The sequence below is a fragment of the Heptranchias perlo genome, chromosome 20, assembly GCF_035084215.1.
Source record: "Heptranchias perlo isolate sHepPer1 chromosome 20, sHepPer1.hap1, whole genome shotgun sequence".
NCBI classification, from domain to species: Eukaryota; Metazoa; Chordata; class Chondrichthyes; order Hexanchiformes; family Hexanchidae; genus Heptranchias; species Heptranchias perlo.
Genome location: NC_090344.1, coordinates 6,621,580 through 6,642,232, shown reverse-complemented (window position 1 = coordinate 6,642,232; position 20,653 = coordinate 6,621,580). Strand labels below are relative to the sequence as shown.

Below are 20,653 nucleotides of genomic sequence, written 5' to 3'. Positions count from 1 at the left end.
ATTCTGTCATTGAGCAGAATTTAGGTGGCAGCTTAAAGGAAATTCGTCGCATGCCGTGAAATCTTAGACGTGTACATAGGGCTGGATTCTTACATTATTTCTGAAAAAAGTAAACACTGCCTGGTAACGACAGCTCTTATTTATTTGACCATTTTACAGTGGCGGTTTGAAGTGATTTCGAATCTCAGTGAATTTCAAGACCATGCTTGACCCACTCGTTTGGTCACCCACAGATAGCACGCGGTTGGAGACTGCGCAGGCTTATCACAGGAACTCTGCCAGACTGCATGTTCCAGACTTGGATCCAACGCTACACGTGCAGCCTGCAGCCGTGTGTGGATTGGTGGTTCAGGGTCGAACCCTCGCCTGCCGACGGCGAAACCAGGGGTTTGGTTCCAGGCCAATGCAGCTTCCTTTACCTTTTGTATCTGTACCCATGAGATCGCCTGAATTGGGATAAATTCATGAGCCGGCTTCAATCTGTACAACTTCTTGAAAGATGATCTTCATTTCGTCTACGTGTCTTTCGTGGACATACCCTCTGCATTCTGTCCTCTGGTGTTCAAACATGCTCGGCTGGAGATAAGTCAAACCTGCCTCCTGCACTTGCTTCAAAGATGTGAGAAGCCAATTGGTGGTTTTTGACGAAAAATGGGGACGCAAGGGGGCTCATACTGGGATTTGAACCAGTGAAACTCCCTGAGCGAGAATCAGATCCAAAGTCCAACTGGTAACAGAGCCGTGCAGCCACTGTAAAATTTCGCTGCTACGCAGCCGATCCGCCATTCTTTCAGAATACCATGGCCATCCAAACTCGCTTTCTTGTACGATATACGATGTAGAGCAATATCAGGTTCTAAACTAATTATTTCAGATCAACAATATTACTCTCTCTTTATCAAATTTGTTTTGAATGTACGACTTGTATTATCAAGTAACACTTTACAGAATGAATTACTCTGAAACGACATTGTCGTCTGTCTCGGCATCGTCATAGTTTACACTCCACCATAAGTACACTTTACTCAAATTGCTGCTTTCATTCACCATGAGAACGAAGAGCCACGAATGTGGAAACATTAGCTACGAATTTATCATCTGGGTTGCACCTTTCCTTTTCCTACTTCCTCAGTCTTTTTATTCTTTACCCTTCTCTGCTATTGTTGCCGGTTAGATCAGCCATCGCCGTTCAAGGAATCCTGAGAAGTCCATTGTGGACAATACAGAGAGACAAGAGACGGAGACATGGAGAGATAGAGAGATGCAGGCAAAGAAAATAAAGAGTATAAATGTCAGGTTTTGCAAACTAGCAGAATTTATGTTACAGATTGGGAGAGATTCCTTCTTGGGTCTTGAAATCTTGCAAGAGAAGATTGGACACAAGTTAAAAGCACCGGCCTCGCTGGAGAATCTCTCATTCTGGGAGAGAGATAAATGCGGTCAATTAACTCCAATTAATCTATTTCAGCACTGAAGTGATCTTTAAACAGTAGCTCTGCGAGCAGATTTCAAACCTGGGCAGGAAAACCTCAATTGAATTTTGAGTCCAACGCTTCAAACACTCGGCCACCGCAGCTGTAAACGGCATGTTCATTCAGATCGGATTCCAAATGGACACATGCTGCTGTTACAAACGCGCGCATTGATGGTGCTTGGGGTCGAATTCTTACTTGTTACGCTGGAGACCTTGGTTCGATTCCCGATACAATGCAGGATCATTCTGTAACAATGAGGAGCTGAAGAGCAAAAGTATACCATTTCGCCCCTCGAGCCTTATGCGCAATTCAGTGAGATCCTGGTTGATATGTAACCTAACTGCATATTATCGCCTTAGCCCCATGTCCCTTAATGCCTTTGGTTAACAAAAATCTATCAATTTCAGTTTTAAAATTAACAATTGAGCTCGCATCAACTGCCGTTTGCGGACGAGAGTTCCAAACTTCTCCCTCCCTTTGCTTGCAGAGGTGTTTCCCAACTTCACTCCTGAAAGTCCTGACCCCAATGTTCAGGCTGCTTCCCCGAGTCCAAGACACGCTAACGGGCGGAAATCTTTTTTTTGTCTATTTACCCCATCAGTTCCCCTTAATATTTTGAAATGTTCGATCAAATCAGCACTTAATCGACTGAATTCGAGGCAAACCCGAGTTTATGTAATCTCTCCGCGTAATTTAAACTGTGGAGTCCAGGCAACATTCTAGTAAATAGACGCTGCACTCCCTTCATAGCCAATATATCCTTCCTAAGGTGCGTTGCCCAGAACCGAAGGCAATACTCCAGGTGTGGTCCAACCAGAGCTTTGTATAACTGTATCATAATGCCTATCCCCTTGTATTCTAGTCCTCTCGATAGAAAGACCAACATTCCATTAACCTTTTTGATTATTTTTTGTACCTGTCCTTGACATTTTAATGATGTATGTTCATGGACACCAAAGTCTTTTTGGACCTCCACTGTTTCGAGCTTTTCACCATTTCGAAAGTACTCTGATTTATCCTTTTAGGTCCAAAGTGGATGACCTCACACTTGACGAAATTCATATCGATTTGCCACAATTTTGCACATTCATTTATTATATTAATGCCTCTCTGTAATTTTATGCTTTCATCTGCACTGCTTACAATGCTGCCCATCTTGGTGTCATCGGCAAACTTGGACATGTGGCTTTCTATCCCGTCATCTAATATCCGCCTGAATTGGGAAAAATCCAAATTCAGTTTCAATCTCCTCATCTTCTTGAGACATTTTATTTGCTTCACGTGTGTTGCGTCGACGAAACTTCGGCATTCAGTCCACTGGAGCTCAAACATTCTCTGGATATAATTCAGTTCCACCAACAGCAAAACTGAAAAGATGTGAGAAGACAATTGGTGACTTTTCACTAAAACATGCGGGCTCGTCCGGGATTTGAACCCGGGACCTCTCGCATATCACTCAATGAAACTCCCTAAGCGAGAATCATACCCCTAGACCAACGAGCCGCTGTTACTTTAGCTGTGCAGCCAGTGTAAAAGTTGGTTGCGTCTCACAGCTGATCGACCATCCTTTCAGACCACTTCGATCCATTCAATCTCGTTTTCTGTTCGGGTGGACAGCAATATCAAGTTGTGCACCAACTATTTCCATTCACCAATATTAGTCTCTCTTTACCAAATTGCTTTCGAGTGCACGACTTGAGTTATCAAGTAAGACTTTTCAGAATTAGTTGCTCTTAAACTACATTGCTTGTGAGGATGCTCAGAATCGTGTCGATTTCGGGCACGCTCTGTTCCCTTTGCATTGCAACGTACACATAGAATTGAATCATAGAAAGCTTACAGCACGGAAAGAGGCCATTCGGCCCATCGAGTCCGTGCTAGCTCTCTGCAAGAGCAATCCAGCTGGAACCACTCCCCCGCCTTTCCCCGAAGCCCTGCATTTTTTTTTCCTTTCAAGTACTTATCCAGTTCCCCTTTGAAGGCCATGATTGAATCTGCCTCCATCACACCCTCGGGTAGTGCATTCGAGATCCGAACCTCTCGCTGTGTAAAAAAGTTTTTCCTCATGTCACCTTTGGTTATTTTGACAATCACTTTAAATCTCTGTCCTCTGGTTCTTGACCCTTCCACCAATGGGAACAGTTTCTCTCCATCTTCCATGCCTGGATCCTTCATGATTTTGAATACCTCTATCAAATCTCGACAAAACCGTCTCTGTTCCAAGGAGAACAACCTCAGATTCTCCGGTCTATCCACGTGAGTAAAGTCCCTTATCCCTGGAATTATGATAGTATTTTTTTTCTGCACCCCCTCGAAGGCCTTCACATCTTTCCTGAAGTGCGGTGTCCAGAACCCCACACAAAATTTCAGTTGTGTTCGAACCAGTGTGTTATAAAGTTTCATCATGACTTCTATACTTTTATACTTTTGTACTCTATACATCTATTTCTCAAGCCCAAGATCCCGTATGCTTTTTAACCGCTTTCTCAACCTGCCCTGCCACATTCAACGATTTGTACACATAAACCCCTCTTTGTTCCTCTACCGCTTTTACATTTGTGCCCTGGAGTTTATTTTGCCTCTCCTCGTTTTTCCGACCGAAATGTATCACTTCGCATTTTTTTGCGTTAAATTTCATCTGCCCCGTCTCCGCCCATGCCACCAGCCTGTCTATATCCTTTGAAGTCTATCACTATCCTTATCAGTGTTTACTACCCTTCCAAGTTTTGTTTCATCTGCAAATTTTGAAATTGTGCTCTGTGCACTCATGTCCAATTCATCAATATATATCAAGAAAAGCAGTGGTCCCAGCACCGATCCCTGGGGAACGCCACTGTACACCTCTCGCCAGTTCGAAAAACAACAGTTCACCAGTAATCTGTTTCCTGCTGTTCGTCAATTCTGCATTTATGTTGTTTCTGCCCCGTTTATTCCATGGGCCGCAATCTTGATTAGAAGCCCACCATGCGGCACTTTAGCAAACACCTTTTGAAAGTCCATATACACCACATCAACTAAATTGCCCTCATCTATCCTCTCTGTTACCTCATCAAAAAACTCTAACAGGTCAGTTAACCACGATTTGCCTTTAACAAATCCGTGCTGCCTTTCCCTAATCAATCCACCCTCGTCCAAGTGGCTGTTAATTCTTTCGCCGGTTATCGTTTCTAAACGTTTCCCCACCACTGAGGTTAAACTGACTGGCCTATAATTGCTGGGTTTAGCCGTACACACTTTTTTGGACAAGGGTGTAACCTTTGCAATTTTCCAGTCCTCTGGCACCACCCACATATCTAAGGATGTTGGTAGATTATGGCCAGTGTCTCCGCAATTTCCACCCTTACTTCCCTCAGCAACCGAGCATGCATCCCATCCGGACCGGGTGGCTTATCTACTTCAAGTACAGCCAGCCGTTCAAGTGCCTCTTCGTTATCAATTTTTAGACCATCTAGCATCTCAACGATAACTTCCTTTGCTGAGACTCTGGCAGCAGCTTCTTGGTAAAGATAGATGCAAAGTACTCATTTGGTACCCAGGCCATCCCCTCTGCCTCCATGAGTAGACCTCCTTTTTCGTGCCGAATCGGCCTCACCCCTCCTCTGACTACCCGTTTACTGTTTGCATGCCTGTCGAAGTCTTTTGGATTCCCTTTTATGTTGGCTGTCAGTCTATAGTCATATTTCTCTTTGCCTCTCATTTCCTTTTTCACTTCTCCTCTGAACTCCCTAAATTCGGCCTGGTGAATTAACGCATAAATAAAGTCAGCATTTCTTTCAGCCGGAAACAGAAAGTTACTGGTTGATCAATGGCGATTTGAACAAGTATTCGTCTTTTTTACAGAGTTGAATGAGTTTTGCGAAATTAATACAGTGAACTAATACAGTAAAGTTGAATTCCTGATCGGGAACCGCCTCAGACGGCGCATTACTGCCCATCCCTGGGAAACAAGATACTATCGAAACTTTGACAACACATCTCAGGTCCCCCTACAAAGTCACAGCTTGCCAGCTGTTCCGAAATTTGGAGCCTGGACAGGGAGTTAAACGCTGGACCTTCAGCTCACTGCCCACTTTAAAAGTCTGATACTCTACCGACTGAGCTACCCATTCTCGATACTACATAAGCTCCCATCGTACATATTCATGGGAGATCTCTGAATTATCCCTGCAGCCGTCGAACGAGGGTGAGGTCCGTTTGATAAAATTCTCAGCAACGTGTTGAGGAGAATCCTTGTTTCTGTTGAACAAGATGTAAGAAACATGAACAGTGAACTCGTGAGTTTACAATTCTTCTTGTTTGTGCCAAATGTCTTGTCATTCGTTAGCAGCAATTAAAATAACACTTTACCCAGCGGCTCAAAAGCTGAACTTGTCCCACACGGGAGTTGGAAAAGGCCTCTCGACCTTTCAGCGTATTAACATCTGTAAGCTGAATAATTTCACCCGTGACACAGTGAAACCAGGCAGCATATTTCTCTTCCAAATTTTCCCCACACGAAACTTCCAACCGATGAATATCGGCTTAAAGAAAAGAAGAATTGTGTGTTTGGTTCTTTAGATTTAAAGATCTTGTACCGGCCCCTTTGCCATATGAGCTGCCGCTAAAAGCCCCCTCTCCCGCTGTGAACAAGTAAACTGGCACCTGCTATTACAAGACGGTAGGCCAGAGGAACGCAAATGCCCACATGGGAAAACTAAGAAGTCGATTGTTGACCTCCATACGTTTGTCCCACAAGAGCGTATTGTAAAAACGACTGGTTGTTAACAAGATGCGTTATGGAAGATACCATTTGTACCTTGAACTCCGATCAAAATGTTCGGTGTAAAAGGTTTGGTTGTTTTAGAAGACGCTCGAACTCACAACCTGGTCATTTCTGGAGCCCATACTGCTATAAATAAGTAACGCACGCTTAACAATTGTACAATACGAGAGCAGCGAACAACGGACGGCATCAGCGCTCCTGCCAAACAGCTTCATTTTCGGTCTCTCAATTATCACTTCGAGATCTTTCTCAAACAGAAGCTTCCAATCAGATGCGCTTCGTTAAATAACAATTCCTCAATCAAGAGAGTTTTGATCGATCATGACTAAATTTCCTCACCTGTTCCTTTTAATCACCTGGAATGGTGACGATCAGGTCCTGGAGATTTGTGTATGTTCAGCCTAATTATTTTCTCCATTGCCATTATTTTACTTATACGAATCCCCTTGATTTATTAACAGTTTTCCTCGTGTCTCTGCTATGTTAGCCTCATCCATTTCTGTGACGACCGATGCAAATTAAAAATTTAGCAACTCTGCCATTTCCTGATTTTCAATTACAATATCACCTCCATCTGTCTTCAAGCGGCCCACATTACACTAAGCCTCACTTCTTTCTCATAATATACTTGTAAAAACCTTGAGAGTTGTCCTCATTTTCCCTCACAAGTTTTTTTCCTTTTCCCTTTTTGCTTCTCTTGGGATTTTTTAGTTTCAGCACCACAATAAACAACACTTCGCTGTAAAGTTCGGCTCAATAGTTCTCCAATGTCAGAGCGAGAATTGTCTGAAGCTCTAATTTATTTAACGTAACAAATACAATCACACATAATCATCCGTGTATCAACGCACTGATGGATACACAAAGATAAACACAGCGAGAAATCCAGTCAGTGTCGGAATGCACAGGGAAACGGACAAGCGAAATGGACAGAGAGAAAACGGCCTGAACCCCCAATAGTGAAGTGTCGCTGATAGTTATTAGTGAGACGAGGTGGGGCTGTTGTATCATCAATTGGCGCTGTGGCTTAATTGGTTAAAGCATCTGTTTAGTAAACAGGAGATCCTGGGTTCAACTCCCAGCAGTGCCTTGTGCAGCTTATTATTTTACCTAATTTGTGGAATTAAGCGACAAAATAACACTGTGGTATTTGTCTTTGTTCAGGTTTCAGGAGGAAACGGATAGCAAGATGACTGTTCAAAAACGCCCTTTCATTCCACAGACAGACCTCTCATGGAATGTGTCTGTCACACGTTAATTTAAGGACACGTTCTTGTTTCTGGGCTCGTTGGGGTCGGGGCATAATTCACGATTTGAGGTTCAAAGTCGGAACTCGTCCAAATTTGGACCTCGACTTGTGATCTTGACCTGCGGTGCAAACGTTTGCAAATCGGAAAAATAAGTCTTCAAATCGCTCCACCTGAATCTCCAGACCCGGATGAAATATATCCCAGGATGTTAACAGAAGCAAGGAAGGAAAAAGCGGAGGCTCTGACCATCATTTTCCAATCCACCCTGGCAAAAGTTGTCGTGCTGGAGGATTGGAGGATTGCTAAAGTTGTACCATTGTTTAAAAAGGGAGAAAGGGATAGATCGAGTAAATACAGGCCAGTCAGCCTCAACTCGATGGTGGGTAAATTATTTAGCACAATTCTGAGGGACAGTATTAATCGTCATTTCGAAAGGCACGGATTAATCAAGGACAGTCAGCGTGGATTTGTTAAGGGAAGGTCGTTTGAATTGAATTACTTGAGGAGATATCAAGGAGGATCGATGAGGGTATCGCGATTGATGAAGTCTACATGGGTTTTAGCGAGGCTTTTGACAAAGTTCTACAGGGCAGATTGGTCAAAAATGTAAATGCCCATTGCATCCAAGGGACATTGGCAAGTTAAATCCAAAATTGGCTGAGTGGCAGGAAGCAAGCGGTTGTGATCGACGGGTGCTTTTGTGACTGGAAGGCTGTTTCGAGTGGGGTTCCATGCGGCTTCGTAATAGGTCCCTGCTTTTCGTGGTACAGATCATCGATTTAGACTTAAATGCAGGGGGCATGATTAAGAAATGTGCAGATGATAGAAAAATTGGTCCTGTGGTTGATAGTGAGGAGGAAAGCTGTCGACTGCAGGAAGATATAGATAGAGCGGAACGGTGGATAGAAAAGTGGCAAATACAATTCAATCTGAAGAAGTGTGAGTGAGTTGTGGGGGGGCAAAAAGGCAAAGGAGTGCACAACAAATATTGTTATTAATTTGCCATTTACACGCCCATTCTGCAAAGTTGTTCATGTCGTCCTTATTTTTCTCATTTTTCCTTTGTATTAACTACAGCTCGCAATTAGGTGTCATCCCTAATTTTGGAATTGTACTTCCGATTCCCGTGTCCAAATCATGAATGTAAATTTTGAACAACAGTGGTCCCAGAACCGACAAATTGTGAACAACAGTGGTCCCAGAACCGATAAATTGTAAACAACAGTGGTCCCAGAACCGATAAATTGTGAACAACAGTGGTCCCAGAACCGATAAATTGTGAACAGCAGTGGTCCCAGCGCCGACAATTTGTGAACAGCTGTGGTCCCACGAATTTTGATCTTGAACTGCAGTTGAAACTTTTGCATAAAAAGAAATAACGTCCCCAAATCGTCCCACGTGAATCTCAAACGCTTTGGGAAGAAGTTTAACAGAAACAATCAGGACTTTAAAGGCACCTCAACGACCTGAACTTCCGTTGAATGAATTTTGTTAGCCATTACATTCGACCGTGAAATCGCTCTTGACTTTCATCTCATTGAAGCAGAGTGAGGCCGCTTTGTATCTGTGAGCATGTCTGTGACGTGTTTAGCTTTGATATTGATCGCTTCCAATTTGTAAAATTCATCAATCGTCAGGGAAAAGAAACCGAGAATCGAATTGTCCCTCTAAGTGATGAACTGAAGGGATTGGTGATCCAAGCAGATCTAGAAAATGCGTGGTGCAATCGGTCAGGAGTTCCAAATCCACCCTCCAGCCACTCGGCAATTATATTGAATGAACTTTACTCTGGCCCAGTGTCGCCGCACTGAAATCGAGTATTTCTCCGGCATGTTTAACTTCATAGTTGCTGGTTTAAGAGTGAAGACTGGCTGGTTGGATTTTCACTCCTACAAGCTTTAATCATTCATTTTTCACTGACTGTAGACAGTTGTTATATTGGTCGCTGCAAACTCAAAGTTTAGCCCAGTGAATTATTGGTTTAGCAGGTGACCTCTTCACCTGTTCTCGGCGGTGTTATCCGTTAGCGTGAAAGTTTGATTGTTCGAGCCCTTATTTTATTTTTCCTCAGGATTCATCGCCTCAAAGTTCCAGGGTTTCAACGCATGTTTTGGAATCAAGAAAATGTACCGTGATCATTGCCAGCTGAGCAGGGCTGATATTCTACCATTTACCCTGCGGTCGGGAATCAGGCACATGAATCATATAAAGGAATGGAACATTGGCTTCACGGTAATTACAATTCTCCTTGACAGGCAAACCCCCGAAAGGCCCGAAGGGAGGCCGCATTCACAGCAGGAGAGCTGGTTCGCTGTGACATGGAGATTTCTGTAGTGAGTGAGACCAGACTGTTCCTATGTTCAGAGAATACATTTCACACCCTTTATTTTGGAAAAGCAAAACGGTGGGGATTTTTGTCATAGCCCGATGCCTTTCGTGTTGTATCAGATGTTCCTCGTTCCGTTACTTTCATCTTGATCGGAGAACCAGTTCGGGCGCTCCTGTGACAAACAGCGACAATTGCCAGTTAATGTTAAATTTAACAACGACTCCACTGCGTTTTTAATCCCACTCTTAAGATGCAGTCTTTAAAATGAAAAAATTTCATCACATTCAAAGCATAAAAATCTTATTAAAGTTTTGACTGTCTCTCGGTAACCACGTCAACATCGCCTTCAGTCTGAAATAGAAAGTTATCGATTGATTCATGGTGATTAAGTCAGGGATTCAACTACGAACAGGATTTAATTAGCTTCATGTAATTAATTTAATAAGTTCATAACTCTTTTTAAAGTTAATTCCCAAACTGGGAATCGAACCTCGCGGTGGTGAGAGTAACGAATTCTCACCACCAGGCCATTGCGGAGCTCCCAAGATTGCGCACGAGACAAAGTGGAACTGATGACATTATTTTTTCTTTCGCTCTTTCATGATTCATTCAGCTCTGTGTTTATTCTCAGGCCTCTTATCTCTCCTTCTTTTCAGCTTCTGACTGCGGATATTCCTGTGGTGAAATATCAATAATATAGAACATCTCACAGCCCCGGTATATTTGCTGTTTCTCTGTGCAGTTCTGTGCAAAATCAAACTGCACGCAAATACCGACAGTGCCTCTCTCTCACTCCCCACAGAAGCAGCAGGAGATGCCACTTTAAACTGCCAGTTGCTTCAAACGATTCATGATGGACCTGCGTGACCTTGCAGCTTTCCCAGGAGCTGCATTCAGTGCGTGAATTTTGGAAATGGAAACATGTCCATCAGCAGCTTGTGGGAGTATTTTCCCTCACTTTCCATTTCATGTACATGCCTACTTGCACTTGGTGATGTCATTGCCTGAACATCACCTCTGTCGCGATATTATTTCGAACAGAAAATGCCATTTTGCGCGAGCATTTTGTCTGGCAGGAAAATGACCTGAATTACAAAGAGGCAAGTAGGAAAGGCCGCGTTGCTCTGCTTGTTCGCAGCAAAGAATTTTCATCGTTTCCTTGGGGTTTAGTGTTTAGGATTCGGCGCTTTCATCACCACGGCAAAGGTTCGATTGTCGGTCTCAACATCCGCATATTATACACTCTACCATAAGTGTACTGTACTCAAATTGCTGATTTTTTCATTGTGAGGGGAAGAAACATAAATGTGTGGACATTGATTACGAATTCATCAGCTGGGTTGCACCATTTCTTTTCCTACCGTCTCAGTCTTTCCATCTTTACCCTTCTCTGCTGGTGTTGCAGGTTCCATCATTCTTCGCTGTTCACGATGCCTGAGAAGTCCATCAGGAGAAAACAGGCAAAGTCAAGAGACAGAGACAGGGAGAGATTAAAACACAGAAAAAAAATGTATAAATGTCAAGTTCTGCGAACGAGCAGAATTTAGAATGGAGCTTGGGAGAGATTCCTTCACGTGTCTTGCAATTTTGCAAGAGATCATTGGGCTCCGAGTTAAAAGCGTCGTTGGCGATGGAGCACCTCTGTGAGGGAGCGAACAAGGTCCGTTCGTTCAAGTTCATGTTCATTTGAACACTGAGCAAACTTTAAAAAGTGGCGCTGCGAACAGGATTCGAACCTGTGCAGGGAAACCCCATTGGATTTCAAGTCCAACGCCTTAACCACTCGGCCATCGCAGCTGCAAACATCGATGATGCACAGCTATAAATCAGAATGCGTAGGGTTATCACCCGAGATCTGTGACACTTTGTTCTCTCAGACAGGTTTCCAACTGGAAACTTACAGCTTGTTGATGTGCTGACTTTGCTGTCTCGGTGATAGAATTCTCATTTATCACGTGAGAAACCGGGGTTCGATTTCCGGTTCGTTTCGGATTATTTTCATTCTCCATTCATACGATCTCGTGAATTGTGCGACATTCGCCCTCAGCTTCAACCTGCGCACCATTTCGAGACATTTTCCATTCTCCACGTGTGTTGCGTCGAAGCTGGGTTGGAAAATCACATTGCAAGTCTAACGCCTTAATCATTGGGTCATCGCAGCTGCAAGCGACAAATCCGACACGGCTGCAGAAGAGAATGAAGAAGGTTATGACAGGAGAACTCTGAGACTGTATGTTCTTTTCGACAGGTTTCGAACTGAGCGCAGACCGCCGGCTGCTGTGCGGACTTTGTGATTTCAGTGATAAAATTCTTGCTTTCTGCGCGGGAGGCGCGGGTTCGATCACCACCCAATCGAGGAGCATTTTTCATTCTCCATTCATGAGGTCGAGTGCATTGGGATACATTTACATTGAGCTTCAATTTGAACACCATCTTGTGATATTTTCCTTTCTCCATGTGTGTTGTCGTCGACAGAATCTCTGCATTCTGTCCTCCATGCACTGGAATTAAGACAATCCTGCCGACTACACCGCTGACAAGACGTGAGAAGCCAATTAGTGATTTTGAACTAAAAATGGTATCACCGCAGGGCTCGTCCGGGACCTCTCACAGAACAATCAGCAAATCCCCAAAGCGAGATATCATACCCGAAGACCAACGAGCCACTGATAACAGAGGGGTGCAACCAATGCAGAATTCTGTGCCACCCACAGCCGATCGGCCACCATTCTGTCCATCCGATCACTTTTTCTATTCCGATGTACGGCAATGTGAAGACGTACATTAACTATTTCATATCAACAATATTAGCATCTCTTTACCACATTCGTTTCGAATGTGCGAGTTGTAATATCAAGTGAGACTTTGCAGAATTAATTGCTCCAAAGCTACATTGTTGTCTGCCTCGGCATCCGCAGATTATCCACTCCACCACAAGTATAACATTGACTACACTTCAAAAATACTTCATTGGCTGTAAAGCGCTTCGGGAGGTCTTGATGTCGTGAAAAGCGCTTTATAAATACAAGATTTTGTTTTTATACTGGGCTAAAAGTACTGATGATATCACTATGAGGACGAAGCGACATCGATATGTGGACATTGGCTCAGAATTCATCATCTGGATTGGTCCTTTACTTTTCCTCCCGTCTCAGTCTTTCGATCTTTACCGTTCTCTGCTGGTGTCGCAGGTTCGAAGAGCTTTGGCCGTTCAAGGAAGCTTGAGAAGTCCATCAGGGGAAAACAGAGAGTGACAGAGACAGGGAGAGATAGAGAGATAAAAGTAAAGAAAAAAAAAGCCTGAATATCAATTTAGCAGAATTTGAAATGAAGCTTGAGAAAGATGGAATCATACACTCATAGAATCGTTACTGCACAGAAAGAGGCCATTCGGCCCATTGAGCTTGCCCCGGCTCTCTTTAAGAGCAATCCAGTTCGTCCCATTCCCCCGTTCTTTCCCTGTAGACCCGCAAATATTTTCCTTCAAATATTAATCTAATTCCTTTTCGAAAGTCACGATTAAATCTGCTTCCACCACTCTTTCAGGCGATGCATTCCAGATTATAACTACTCGCTGATTTAAAACGTTTTTCCTCATATCGCCTTTGGTTCTTTTGTCAACCACCGTAAATCTGTGTCCTCTGGTTCTCGACCCTTCCGCCAACGGGAGCAGTTTCTGTTTATTTACTTTATCTAAACCCGTCATGATTTTGAACACTTCTAGCAAATCTCCTCTCAACCTTCCTGCCCTAAGGTGAACAACCCCAGCTTCTCCAGTCTATCCACGTAACTGAAGTCCCTCATCCCTGGAACCATTCCAGTAAATCTTTTCTGCATCCTCTCTCAGGCCTTCACATCCTTCTTAAAGTGCGGTGCCCAGAACAAGACACAATACTCCAGTCGTGGATTATTGTGAAGTTTCCTTCACGCACCTTGAAATTTTGCATGACCATTGGGCTCCCAATTAAAAGGCTCTGCCGCGGTGGAGGATCTATCTGAGAGAAGGAAATGAGGCCCGTTATCTCCAGTTCATATTTATTTGAGCATTGAACAAAACTTTAAACAATAGCGCCGCGAGCAGCATTCCAATGTTTCACCGAAAGACTCTGTCGAGTTTTAGATCTAACGCCTGAACCACTCGGCCATCACAAGCAGCGAGTGCAAGTAATGCACGGCTGTAAATCAGAATGTGCAAGGTACTCAGAGGAGGTTTGTGAAATTATATGTTGTTTCAAACAGGTTTCCAAATGGACACAGAGAGCCCGATGCCATGAAAACTTTGCTGTTTCACTGGTAGAATTTGCACTTCCCACGCGAGGGAACAGGGTTCGTATTCCCGACAAATTAAGGCGCATTTTTATTCTGCACCTCTGAGATCGCCTGAATTGGGATAAATTCACCTTCAGTTTCAATCTGCACACCGGCGTGAGATATTTTACTCTCTCCGTGTGTTTTGCGTCGATAAACCGGCTGCATTCTGGCCTCTGGACCTCAAACATGCTCGAGGATTAAATCAATCCTGCTTTCTGCAACGCTGAAAAGATGTGAGAAAGAAATTAGTGAATCTTCACTGGAAATAGTGAAACAGGAGGGTTCTGGGATTTGAACTGGGGAACTCTCACATATCAATCAGTGAAACGCCCAAAATGAAAACCATAATCCGAGAACAAGGAGCCGTCAGTAACACAACCGGACAACCAGTTAAAATATCCCTGCGACCCACAACCGATCGCCCATTCATTCAGACCGCTCCTGTCCATCGAATCATAGAATGGTTACAGCACAGAAGGAGGCTGTTCGGCTCATTGAGCCAGTGCCTGCTTTTTGTAAGATCAATCCAATTAGTCCCATTCTGCGGCCCTTTCCCGGTGCTCTGCATTTTCCCCCTTCAAATTCCGTTTTTAAGTCACGATTGAATCTGCTTCCACCATCCTTTCAAGCAGCGCATTCCAGAGCAGAACTACTCGCTGCGTCATTAAGTTTTTCCTCATATCGCGTTTGGTTCTTTTGCAATCACCTCAAATTTGTGTCCTGTGGTTTCCGACCATTTCACCAATTAAAACAACTTCTCTTGATTTACTTTATCGAAACCCTTCATGACTTTGAACACTTCCACCAAATCTCCTCTGAAACTTCTCTGCTGTAAGGGGAACAACCCATCACCCGGAAAATACGGTCAATTAGCTTCAATTAATTTATTTGATCATTAAACAGACATTTAAAGACAGGCCTTGTTTTGTGGAAGTGAGATCTGATCGTTTTAATCGCTGGTTTCAATGTCTGGGGCGTTTCTCGATTCGAATTTTACCACTGACAGAATTTCTGCAAATATCCATTTTGACCTGTTCACAGAAAACCCGATTGTCGTGCGATGGAGCAGAGGATGTGAAAGAAGCTGAAAGTGAAAGTGCAGATATTACTTTCATCACTGGGACAGGACACGTTTCCACAGGTAAGGACATCTCACCTTCAGTTTCTTTCCAGCAGAGTGGGACAGGTGATCAGAGTGACCGGGCTCCAGCGGCGCAATCGGTCCTTATTTGAGTTACAGGCTCAGGAAATGCCGGGGTTTTTAATTCGAATCTCAGCAAGATCAAACAAACCTTTTGTTTGTGAACATTTCGACCGGAGTTGAAGGAACAATTGATATGTTCCAAAATTCATTTAATTATCTGAATTGACATGTGGTTCCTCCGGACTATGCGGTTGCAAGAGCAGATGAGATGTTTAGTATTAGTTGTTTAGAGGAGGGAGGCTGCGGTTTTAGAGACACAAACTATGACTTTGATCCATCTTCAAATCGTGGGATTTAACTGGAGCTTTAAACCAGCGCCAGAGGCCGCTCAGCCAGGATACTTTCCATCCTGCACTTCAGGAGCTAGTTTTACAGGAATAGAATGACTGCAAGCAAGAATTCTACCCCTGAAGCATCAATGCTGCCACGGCAGCAGGATGCATGTGTCCAGTTGGAAACCGATCTGAAGGAACATGCAGTCTGAAGAGCCGGAAGTCGAGCAGATTGACTTTCGGTCTGAGCAGATGTTGAGTCTCCTTCTTGAGAGTGTTTCGCCAATCCTGCTCAGAGTGGTTTAAGAATCATGAATTCGGGTGTGACTGGAGCCACTTGTGTAAGATGAAGTGTCGGGGACAGTTTCACATCCTTGACGGACATTAGTGATCCTGTTGCGGTTTTGCTGCAAAATTTCACTTCCCAGCTCCCGAACTAAAATCCAACGCCGTTGCAACTCGAATCCACAGCCTTTGAATGGCTTATCAAACAAAACAAGGAGAAGTCCAACACACTCGCCATTGCACCAAAGGGTCAGTTGCTAAAAAAAACCTGAATAAAAAGAAAGACGCGTTTCTCCGGTCCAGGGGCAAAGTGAGAATGGATGTTATTCAAAAAACTGTCCCCTCGAATCTGTCTTTATATATTTTTTTGTAAGCTTCGATTTTAAAAGTTATAAAAAGCCAAAATAAATAAAGTAAATTATAAGAATCGAATCCGTGATTAAGGCGTTATAACACACTCTAAGCAACTGAGTTAACCGGCCGTACTGACGGTCAATTAGACATTTTAATTAATTTCTGTACCTGTACGCTAGTTGGTCGCGCTTTCTGCACTTGGACTCCTAAATCTCTCTGCTCCTCCACAGTTCCTAGTTTCTCACCATTTAGAAAACATTCTGATTTATCTTTCTTAGATTTAAAGTGGATGACCTCGCTCACCCCCCATTGAACTCTATTTGCCGCAGTTTTGCCCACTCACTGAATCTATCAATTCCCACTTTTCAACTTCCTGCTTCAATCTTCATGACTTATTGCGTCACCAGAAGGCTGCGTGTTCAAATCACGGGGTAACCGTTACTTTTCGAGCTGATCGGATTCTGGATCGTTCCGGAATGAATATTTCATCTGCTTTTTCTCAATAAACAGAACCTTGCTCTAAAGTCTGCTTCCCTGGTTCTCAAATTTCAGGAAGGCGTCTCATTCCGCCCTCGACTTTTGATTTTCACCTGCGGTTGAAACTTTTGCAAAGATGGAAAATAAGTCCCCAAATCGCTCCACGTGAATCTTAAACGCTTTGGGAAGAAGTTCAGTGCAAACAGTTAGGAACTTAAAGGCACCTCAATGACCTGCACTTTCTTGGAATGAGTTTTGTTCGCCATTGCATTCGACCCTGAAATCGTTCCCGGCTTTCATCTCACTGAAGTGAAGAGTGTGACCGCGTTACATCTGTCAGAGTGTAAGTGACGAGTTTGGGTCGGTATGGTTCGTTTCCAACTTTTGAAATCTCACCAAGCAGCAGAGAAAAAGAATCTTGGAATCAAATTGTCCCTTTCAGTGTTGAATTGAAGTGAATATCGCTCCAAGCAGATCTGGACAACTCGCAGCGCAGCCGCACAGGAGTTCCAAATCCACCTTCCCGCCACTCGGCAATCGCATGAACGGAACTTTACTCTGACCCAGTGTCACCGCGCTGAAATCGAGCATTTCTCGGCCACACTTTTTCTGAACATCATGGTTACTGGTTTAAGAGTGAAAACTGCCGTCCGCTTCACTGTAAGTGCAAGAGACATCTTTGTAAACACCGAGTCGTGTCACAGACCTGCTCGTCGGACCTGCTCATTTCATCTCATCTCATTTTCAACAAACCTGAATATTACTGGAATAGAGAATGGCGAATCACAGCTCGATAAATCAATCCTCTCGACCACGAGGGGACTGAGTCTTCCAACATACATGTGTTTAATGGCAAGGTGAGTTTAATGTTCAGGAACAATAGAGCACAGATTTTCGGTCGTGCAAACTTCACACACTTTATTTTGGAAAAGTAAACTGATAATAGAGAGAGGTTATATCAACCTGAATTTTTAGCTCGTTGAATCAGTGGTTCAATTACAAACGTGTGCTGTCTCTATGGTGCAATCGGTTAGCGCGTTCGGTTGTTAACCGAAAAGTTGGTGGTTCGTGCCCACCCAGGGACGGGAGGGAAACTTTTTTCTTCATGGTCTCGCATTTCCTGGTTTCTGATGGTTGTTTTGGCTGCAAAACAAATGCCCGGTTTCGATAGCCAGCTGACCACGGCCGATCTTCCAACATTTCACCTGTGATTGGCTTCGGGGAAATCTGAATTATTCTTGACACACAAGGTCCGAAAGTAGCAGGAGAGCCGCTTCACTCTGACATGGATATTTCTGCAGTGAGAGTCGCCAGACTGTTTCCACAATGAATGTCACTCCCTTTTATTTTGGAAACGCAAAATTGTATGCACGTTCGGATGGGTTTCAGTTGATTTGTGAGAGATCATGAAAGGATCCTGCAGCGCTGCCTTGTATGATAACAACAGTTCTAAGCCGCATTTCAGTCGCGGCAACAAATCCTTCCATCCGAGTATCTGCACCCTTAAATCCGAGTATTTGCACCCTCACACCGGAATATCTGCACCCTAACACCGGAGTAACTGCACCTTTAAATCCGAGAATCTGCACCTTTCCAGCAGAGTATCTGCACCCTCACACTGGAATATCTGCACCTTTACACCGGAGTATCTGCACCCTCACACCGGAGTATCTGCGCCCTGACAACCATTAACTCATCAACTGTCCCCAATCATCTTTATCAGCGTCAGGAGCCCTAAACAAAACTCAACAGTGAAGAAATTGGCTTTATGATTCGTCACTAATGTCCGGACACATTTTTATTTCCAGTGCTTTGAAGGAGATTTGGGGAAAGTGGCCGCTGATACTCAGAAACTACTGCTTGTTGTGTTTTTTTTTCAGCGGGCTCGTTGGTCTAGGGGTATGATTCTCGCTTCGGGTTTGTTGCTTGAAATATGTGAAAGATCCCGGGTTCAAATCCCGGACGAGCCCTCATTTTTTTCCCCCCGACTTTTTATCTTGAGCTGCTGTTCAAACTGGCAGGGTGTTTGGAGGTATCTCAATGATCTCACGTCCTCTGAATGCATTGTACTTGCAATTGCAATTGACCTTAAAACCGCTCTCGGATTTCATCTCACTGAAGCAGAATGTGGCCGCTTTTTATCTGTCAGCGTGGAGGTGACGAGGTTGTGTTTGATAACCGCGGGCATACCTGTCCGGACATTGGTTGTCAGAATGTACAAATTGTTGTCTCAAATATTCTGTTGTCATCGAGGGAGCTCTAGTTTTGCATGCCCAACCTTTCCCCGAGTAAGAATGTGGCCAGTCTGTACCCGAACTATCTCCTCGCTCAAAGCCTCCCATTGCTCATTTACTGTTTTACCTGCCAATCTTTGATTCCAATCCACCTGGACCCGATCGATTATCAACTCCCTGCAATTAGCTCTCCTCCAGTTGATTATTTTCATACTTGATTTTTCCTTGCATTTTCCATAACGACACGAAACCTGTTGCAAATGCTCCCCCACTGAATCATGCTCCACTTGCCCCACTTCTTTCCCCGAAATAAATCCAACACTGCTTCCCTCCTCGTTGGGCTGAAAACATACGGATTAAGAAAGTTCTCTTGCACACATTTCATGAATTGCTCGCCCTCTTTGACTTTTACACTGCTATTTCTCAGTCTATATTAGGATAAATTAAGTTCCCTTTTATCACGACTCTAAAATTATTGCATCTTTCTGCAATTTGCCTGCCAATTTGCTCCTCTATCTCCTTCCCACTATTTGTTCGCCTATAGTCTGCACCCAGCAGCGTAATAGCTCCTCAATTGTTCCTTAATTCTAAACAAATAGATTCTGCCTTTGAACCCTTAAGCATGGCGACCCTTTCTACCGCTGTAACAATATTTTTGATCAATCGTGCCTGCTTCCCTCTGCCCCCCGCCCCGCTTTTCTCTTTCCTGAATACGTTGTAGCGAGGAATATTTAAGTGGCCACTCCTCCGCTTCTTTGAGCCAGCTCTCCATTATTGACACTATAACATGATCCCATGTTGCTGATTGTGTCTGCAGCTCACCAACCTTATTTACCAAGTGTGTTAAACACAACATCAGGGCATAAGGGTAGGACAAGTTCTATTGCCCAATTAAATGTTCTATACACTAATGTACGTAGCATAAGAAATAAAACAAGTGAATTCGAAGCGTAAATTCAGCTTATAGTGCATGACGTAGTGCTCATCACTGAGACCTGGCTACAAACTGGGCATGACTGCGAGATAAATATTTCAAGTTATAAGCAGTTTAGAAAGGATAGGGACATTGGAGAAGGAGGGGGAGTAGCGATATTGAGGAGGGATGCCATTACTGCATTAGAAATAAGAGATATCAGTAAAGGTGAGCACGCAGTAGAAACGCTTTGTGTAGAAATGAGTAACAGAATCGAATACAATACTTTGGTGGGAGTTGTTTATGGACTTCCGGATAGCAGTGAAAAAGTAACAGGATACACAGAAGCGGACAGGGTGGTGGGGGTCTGGAACTCACTGTCTGAAACGGTGGTCGAGGCAGAAAACCTCAACTCATTTAAAAAGTACTTGGATGTGCATTTGAAGTGCCGTAATCTACAGGGCTATGGACCAAGTGTTGGAAAGTAGGATTAAGTTGGATAGCTCTTTTTCGGCCGGCACAGACACGATAGGCCGAATGGCTTCCTTCTGTTCTGTAATTTTCTATGATTCCATGATTCCGTGTGTGGGAAGGGATTCACTCAATCATCACACGTGCTGAGACACCAGGGAGTTCAAAAGTGACTGCAGGAGTTGGATTCTGCTGTTAATCCCATCCAGAACTGAACCATTTTCATTCTGACATTTCGGGTTTGTTTCTTCTGATGTTAATAACCCCTATAACTGGGCTGGAGTTTAATTTTCTGGATATCTGTTGAATAAATCAG

At 43.8% G+C, this 20,653-nt stretch overlaps 3 non-coding genes across 3 annotated transcripts; 1 reads left to right on the top strand and 2 right to left on the bottom strand.

Moving 5' to 3' along the window:
* Positions 1-2,889: 2,889 nt before the first annotated feature.
* Positions 2,890-2,978, bottom strand: trnap-agg (transfer RNA proline (anticodon AGG)). The gene is given in 2 exon segments: positions 2,890-2,925; positions 2,943-2,978. It is a non-coding gene; the product is annotated as a tRNA-Pro (tRNA).
* Positions 2,979-7,253: 4,275 nt separating this feature from the next.
* Positions 7,254-7,327, top strand: trnat-agu (transfer RNA threonine (anticodon AGU)). Its single transcript has one exon. It is a non-coding gene; the product is annotated as a tRNA-Thr (tRNA).
* A 4,204-nt stretch (positions 7,328-11,531) lies between these two features.
* On the bottom strand, positions 11,532-11,613 carry trnas-uga (transfer RNA serine (anticodon UGA)). The gene has a single exon. It is a non-coding gene; the product is annotated as a tRNA-Ser (tRNA).
* Positions 11,614-20,653: the final 9,040 nt, after the last annotated feature.